Here is a 7,021-nt window from a genome sequence, read left to right as displayed (position 1 = left end):
TAGTTCATTAACTAAGGAAAGTGACTTTCGTAGTATAACTTACAAAAGAGAAAATTAGCAGGAAATAGAGACATGTCTGTAACTGCCCATTTCCATTAAATTAACTCATTGAGCCCAGTAACAAGATCCGGTCATTCTACAGCTGGTAATTATTTCCTTAGATGATGTTATGCATTTCTTCCTTTGCTGATAATTCTCAATTTGTCTTTCCCCTGGCAGTTGTCTATTACATTATTACAGTCCAGAAAACTAGTTAAAGTCAGTTATTCTTAGAAAGTATTTTCACAAAATGTAAATATGAAATGTAATATGCCAAATAAAGCTGTATAGCATCAGGAGGTACAGTAATATTCCTGGCCTTCTGGGAGTCTATAGAACTTGCTCTGGATCTAGACAGCCTGATTGCACCATGCTATGTGCTGTATCCTTCCTGACACCAAATTCCACCCAAAAATAAATTAATAGAAAATGTTCAGTTCTGCTCTGAACAGTATTGTCTTTTGGGATAGGCTAGCATACTCATAACCTGACCAAATGAGATTATGTAAAAGCACTCTTAAAAACTGACAATACTCAGAATGTTCAATATTGGCTTCAGAGAGGTTTTTTTGTGTGAAATGCAATACTTTAGGGCATAGCATGCCATTAATTTCAGTTGCATATGGAACTCTTTCAACTATTTGGATGTCAGAAATAAGTTAAATTCAACAACTATAAAACCAGATATAATAGATTAGCCAGAACATTGTTGTAGGGTGCGAGAAGAGTTTGTAACAGTCTCATGAGAGCAGATCGACCCCTCTGTGAATCCTCAGGAAAATCTAAACAGACCAGTCTGTGCAAGGTGAAAAGCTGAAAACTAACTGCCATGGGAACAGCTGCAGAACAAGCTGCGCTTGCCAAGATTTCAAGGCTACGCTGGGAGTAGGCCACAAAAGATAGTAATAAGAAATGCATAGGCAATTTTAGGCAATCTTATATTAATGAGTTCAGCTTTATCAGCTAGTGTTAGGAGGCCTGTTACTGAGCCTCTCCTCGAGCGAAGCTCTGGCGTGTTGGGTCTTCCCCCACGGGTGACTGCGGCATCTCCGGGGCTCCCGCCGCGGGTGTCACGCGCTTTCAATAAACCAAATAAAGCACTCGCTTTCTGGGTGCAGCCTCATCTCTGGAAAACCCGAGCCTGGTTGGCTACAATTGTGTAACCTAAGAAAATAAAAAAGTAGATATAAAGCTGCAAAAGTATGACATGGTCTTATAAGGAACCAGAGAGAGAGAGAGGTTTTCCAAAATCTTCTGAGCGCAAAAGTACCCATAAGAGTTTTATCTGGGAGAAAATTGTCCTGGGACAAGTCCTCTTTCAGTGAACAGGTCATCATTCTGGAAGTAACTGTACATTCCATTAAACCAGAAACCCTTGAAAAAGTTTTAGAAAATAGGGTCTGTGCAAAATTTGCCATCAGGCATAGCACGTCACACGTGTAGCTTTGATTTGTATCTTTAGGCAGCATTTCCCAAATTGTGCTCCACAGAAAACTGGTGTTCTACAAGAGGTGAATAGGTGTTCCATGAAAATATTTTGATGCCAGTAATATTTGTCCTTTTAAATATTAAATATGAAAACATACATGTATCAAAAATATTTAGGTATTTGAATAGTATTTAGATTGTAGGTATATTAATATTTATAATGCATTAATAATAGTATAGTTATTATGCTAGTCATGCCAAAACAAAGTCAATTCAGATTGTTTCAGTGTGAATCATGTTCAGAGGAATCATGTGATGCTGCACCTGATATGAGGATCTAGCTTTCCAGCATTGTTACAAATATTAAGTAGATTTCGGATCAAAAGAAGCAAAAATACTCTTTTCATTAAAAAAAAACTATTAAATGTTACTTATTTTTATTTTCAAGTAGTTTTATGTAAAAATTACAAATTAAAAAAACACAAAATTTAAAAAATATTTTCCATATCTAATTTGTTTTGCATTTCTTATTCATAATTTTTTAAAGTTTTAAGGAAGGACAGTCCTCTTTTGAACAATATTGCCCTTTTTATTATTGTACAACAGAATGACACCAATCATCTTTCTTTTGGATGTTATATTGATGTTTTGTTTTCTACTTGTCATTAATTTTTATTTTTTATTCTTACTTACAGGGTTGCTAACCATCCTCCTATCAGAAGAACATAAGCTGTTCATTCATATTATTTACTCTTGTGATTTTTTTGTTTATTTTAAAATAAAAGGCATATAAAATAACTCTTTAAATAAACTTTTGACCATTACATGCACCAATTTTTAAGTATGAATCCCTCTGGCCCCTCTCTCCTGCCATCCACACAACCAGCATATAAGTGTTCCATCAATATATTCCAAGCCCAACAGTGTTCCATGGCAAAACTAGTTTGGGAAAGGCTATTTTAAGGCATTACCCCCCACAGCCTTCCAAACACCAGTTCTTTCTGGTCCCTCAATTTAATAGCTCATTCTCCATTACTTTCTTCCTTTTCTCCCCTGTATGGCAATACTTTCTTGTAAAGAAACTGAAAGAAAACCTAGCATTTATTTTTGTCTCAATAGAGAAATGAATTTTTCTTGGTGACTCTTATTTTAGGAAGACTAAGATTAAGACTTGCTTTGAGGAACATGCTTCTTATAGAATAAATTTCCTAGTTTCAGACAGTCCTTCCCAATGGACCTGGATATAAGACATGTACCTGACCCATATGGAATGTGCCTTGAATCACTAGCTTGACCTACAAGAATTGGGAGAGTTGGCTACTGTCCATACTTACAGAGAAAGCCCATACTGCTTTTAGGGCCAGTTTGGAATCAGAACCAGCTAGGGATCCTCGTGTGAAATTCTGACTAGGGGATTTATTGGAAGCTAAAGAGAAGTGAATCGCACCATGGAGAAGATCTGTACAACTGGGTGATGGTCCTAGTTCCAACGTATCTGTAGTTCTGTAATTTCTAGGGAAGCCAATCAGTGGTTAGGTAAGTAAGGAATAGAATAGGCAGGAGAGCACATGACCATCTGTCATCTATGACACTGGAATATTGTTGCGGTCTTAATGTTCCAAAAATACCTTTGCAGTCCTCACTGCTGCTCACTTCTACTTTCTTATTTCTTATTTCAAACTGGAGACAAAACCTAATTTGTGTGTGGCTATTCCACCAGTTTTGTCAACAAAACTGGGATGTTGTTGGCAAACTCACAGAGTAACCATAGCCTAAGATTCTCTTAATAAAGACACTGGATTTATGGTTTACATGCATTATAAATAGGCCTCTTGACCTTGAAAGGTCCCTTAGAGTGTGAACTAACTACTTTTAGGGTATATTTGCATGTTTTATGTGCATGATTTATGGTTACTTCTGTAATTCAAAATTGAGTCTAAAATAATTCAAGATGGAGTCTGTCAGTTTTGGCAGGCTTTACCTCAGGACTGACTGCTGGTTGAGCTGTTTGAACAGGCTTTTTCTGCTCTAAGCCCTAACTAGTCCTAACCTGCTCAGAACCTCCCTGCCAAAGGATCATATAGGCTTGAACTTTTCCCACCCCAAAGCTTTATAAAGTCTCCACTGCTGTCACCTGGGTGCTGTCCACCCTAGAGGCAGTGAGTGTGCACTTTCTTAAAAGTCACCATCTAGCAGCAAAGAGAAGGCCTGGAAGCACTGGAAGTATGGAGAAAAGGGTACCATTACACTTACCATCCCATCACTTACCAGCCACTTCTGAAACAACAAGTCCTCTGGCACCTTATAGACTAAAAGTTAGTCTATAAAGTGCCACAGGACTTCTTGTTTTTGAACATACAAACTAACACGGCTACCTCTCTAACACATCTACTTGGGATTCCATCTCGGTGTGGTTCCTCTTCAGCGGAGATCCAGAGGTTAGTGGACTCCCCAGCATTCTCCTTGAGGCTTTCCAGTTAAGTCAAAGGTCCTGGGTAACCCTGTGATCACCACTATTGTCCAATGGTGAGCTAGAAGATTATTGCATTTTGGAGGAATTACTTATGAGCTGTTTGCACTTAGCCCAGGGATTAACACATTTGGGTTTCAAGCTTTATGCCATAGTACACTGCTCAGTTCCACTGGATTGTTGCTTATGTTTATTAGCTGCCTTGGGGTTTGACCATTCTCCAATCTTGTAAAGTTATCCCTCATTTATACCAGTCTGCTTTATCTCAATATTGTCTCATCTTTTCTTTATTAGCATCACATAAGTAGGTGTAGGGATTTCACCACTGGTTCACCAGTTACAGGTACAAATTGGGCAGGGATGAGTCTGTTCGTCTGTCGGGGTACGAGCAATAGGCTCTACTTTAATTATTAGCTTGTTCGTTTAAACCCCTGGTGCATCACTACTTAGGTTAAACTCTCTGTTTGATCTTGTATTTAGCTGTGATAATCTGGGAAAAAATACTTAGGTCTGGAAGAGAGCTCTGTATAGCTTAAGAGTTTTCTTTCTCGCCAACAAATGTTGGTTGAATAAAAGATATTACCTTACTCACCAGTCTCTCTAGCATGGAGGGAAGCTGGGTGGGCAGATAGCTGCAGTGGTACGGCTTCTTCACATCTTCTCCCAGCTGGGGGAGCCAGGGATAGAGCAGGGAGGTGGCAGAGGAGCTGTGCTTCCAGCAACCCCCAGCCCCTGGGAACCCTAGGATTTCAACCCATGTTACTGCAAGTTAGGCCCAAGTTGAAATCACATGTACCCAGCATTCACTGTATTATCTATTGTCTTGCACTCATATGCTGATCCTTCACATATGCACATGATTAGCTTTACAACTCTGTCTATTTCTTGGTGGTTGAAAGAATATATGTGTAAGTTTTTGTAGGAACAAGGGTAAACATTTAGGCCAGAGACTGTCATTTGTATGCCCACCTTCACAGAGTACATTATTCTTTGCAATGGAATCCTTCATTGATTTAAAACGATAACACTGAAATGAAGACTTTCCCTCCGACAACAGCGTAATGGCTCTGTAGATGCTACATTTGGTCTGTGCTGCTCTTTTTGAACATAGGCAGGCTAATACCCTTCTTTCAGTCATTGGGAGAGAGATTAGTATGCCAGCTGGGCTGGAAAAGCAGATGCAACCACAATAACCTTTACTTGCCTTAAGCACTCCAGGTGTGATTTTACAAACCCTGGTTGCCTTCCAAGAGATCAATGTATGGACCTCAATCTGAATTTCCTCTTGGTCAAATGATGGTGGTTCTACTATAAATTCGCACTTCTCCTGCTGTGCAATCAAGTAACAAACTTCTCCTTGATGTAACTGATCCTGCAAGTTTTCTGATATTGTTTTTTTACTGGAAAGGTGGCGCCACCTTCTCTTGCAAAACACTGCTCAGTTGGACAGAAGATGAAGAGTTGATGCCTGGCAACAGACTGACTGCTTCAACTATTAGAATTCTTTTTCTTTCTTATACAGTGACTTAAGAGTGTTCCAAAATCAAATCCATTTAAATGTTTGTGTTTGCTCTCAACAAAAGCATCTGAAAACTCAACTATAATTGTGCTTCCTTCTCTGTTCCAGCTGCCGGGGGCATCTCCTCAGTGATCCATGATGACGTTTGAAGAGCTGAAGTCAAAGTTCTGCAGCATCTCTACATTGATTACTTGAAACAAATCTATTGTCACCAGATGACGGAGTGAGACTTGAGCTATTGAAAATATGGCTGGATATAAAGAGCCATGCACAGCAATTTTTATGGACTTTCTTTGGGTCTTTGGTTCAGTGCATAGGTCAAACATAGGGCATCTAACGTTGTTAACTGAAAAGCTTTATAATGAAACAGAAATCTGCTTTCAAATCAATGATAAATACATAACATGGTTTCCTATTCTCATGAGGCTACAGTTACACTATAGGAATTCATCAGTAGAAGTCACCATTGGAAGAGATTTACTGACAAAGCGTCTGTTGACAGAGTGCAGCCACACACAAAAGACAATCAGAAGAGTTCTCTGCTATGTCAATAAAGTGGCTGGACTGCTCTGCTGCTCTCTAGATAAAACAGGCACCTGGAAGCACAAGAGACAGGGCTGTCCATTGTTCTGGGTGCCCTGTCTGTCAATTGAAACTCCCCAGAGGGTCCACACAGCTTTTTTTTCAAGAAATCCCGTTGATGAGAGGCACTCTCCCTCATCTGGGTGATGCAGAAGGTTGTTGGCAAATGTGATGAGTTTTGTTGAGATACTGTTGGCAAATCCCATTGTGTGTGTGGAAGCTCCACTAGTTTTGTTGATAAAACCAGGGTTTTGCTGGCAAAACTTGCTGGTGTAACCATAGGTATGAGTGTTCGGTAAAAACAGTGCATTATAGGATCATGGCATCTCATTATTAGAATTAGTCATTATTTGTATTGCAGTTTTGTCTGGGACCTCTTTTTGCCAGGTGCTGTACAAAAGGAAAGCAAAAAAAGATATTCCTATGCTTAAGTTTCCAGCAGGGTTCATTAGTAGAGGAAAATCTACTGTCTACCTGCATACGTCTCAAGCTGTATCCTTGCTAAGTTCTTCACTGCAGTTCTGCACCGTTTATCCATTAGTTTATCCATTAGTATAAATTTTAATGACATTTCAAAAAATCTATTGAAGTAGCTAAAAACTTATACATTTCCAGTCTAGTCAGAAAAAATCCAATAAAGTGAGTCAGAAAATTATGCTTAAATGGCGAGCCACAATGTTCTTTTCTATTTATTTAAAGAGGATTCCTGGCAGGCTTATAAGAAAATTGAATCCAATTTGATCATACAGAGGCCAGACTAATCAATGAGCATGCAACATGACTTCCAGCACATATTTAACGCTTTACCAGTCTAAACCCAGTCATGCTGTTTCAAATGAAATTAACCAGATAGCAAAATGCATTGTAAAGGTGGTCTTGAGGTAGTAATTGAGGGATTCTAGACTTCAAACTGAAAGAATGGAGGCCATTTCATTAGTAGGTTTAACACAGAAGCGCTCTTTCATTTGACAATAAGAGCAGAC

This window comes from Carettochelys insculpta, chromosome 1 (assembly GCF_033958435.1).
Source record: "Carettochelys insculpta isolate YL-2023 chromosome 1, ASM3395843v1, whole genome shotgun sequence".
Taxonomy (NCBI): domain Eukaryota; kingdom Metazoa; phylum Chordata; order Testudines; family Carettochelyidae; genus Carettochelys; species Carettochelys insculpta.
The sequence above is the reverse complement of the archived record's forward strand: the minus strand, read 5'-3'. Positions refer to the sequence as shown.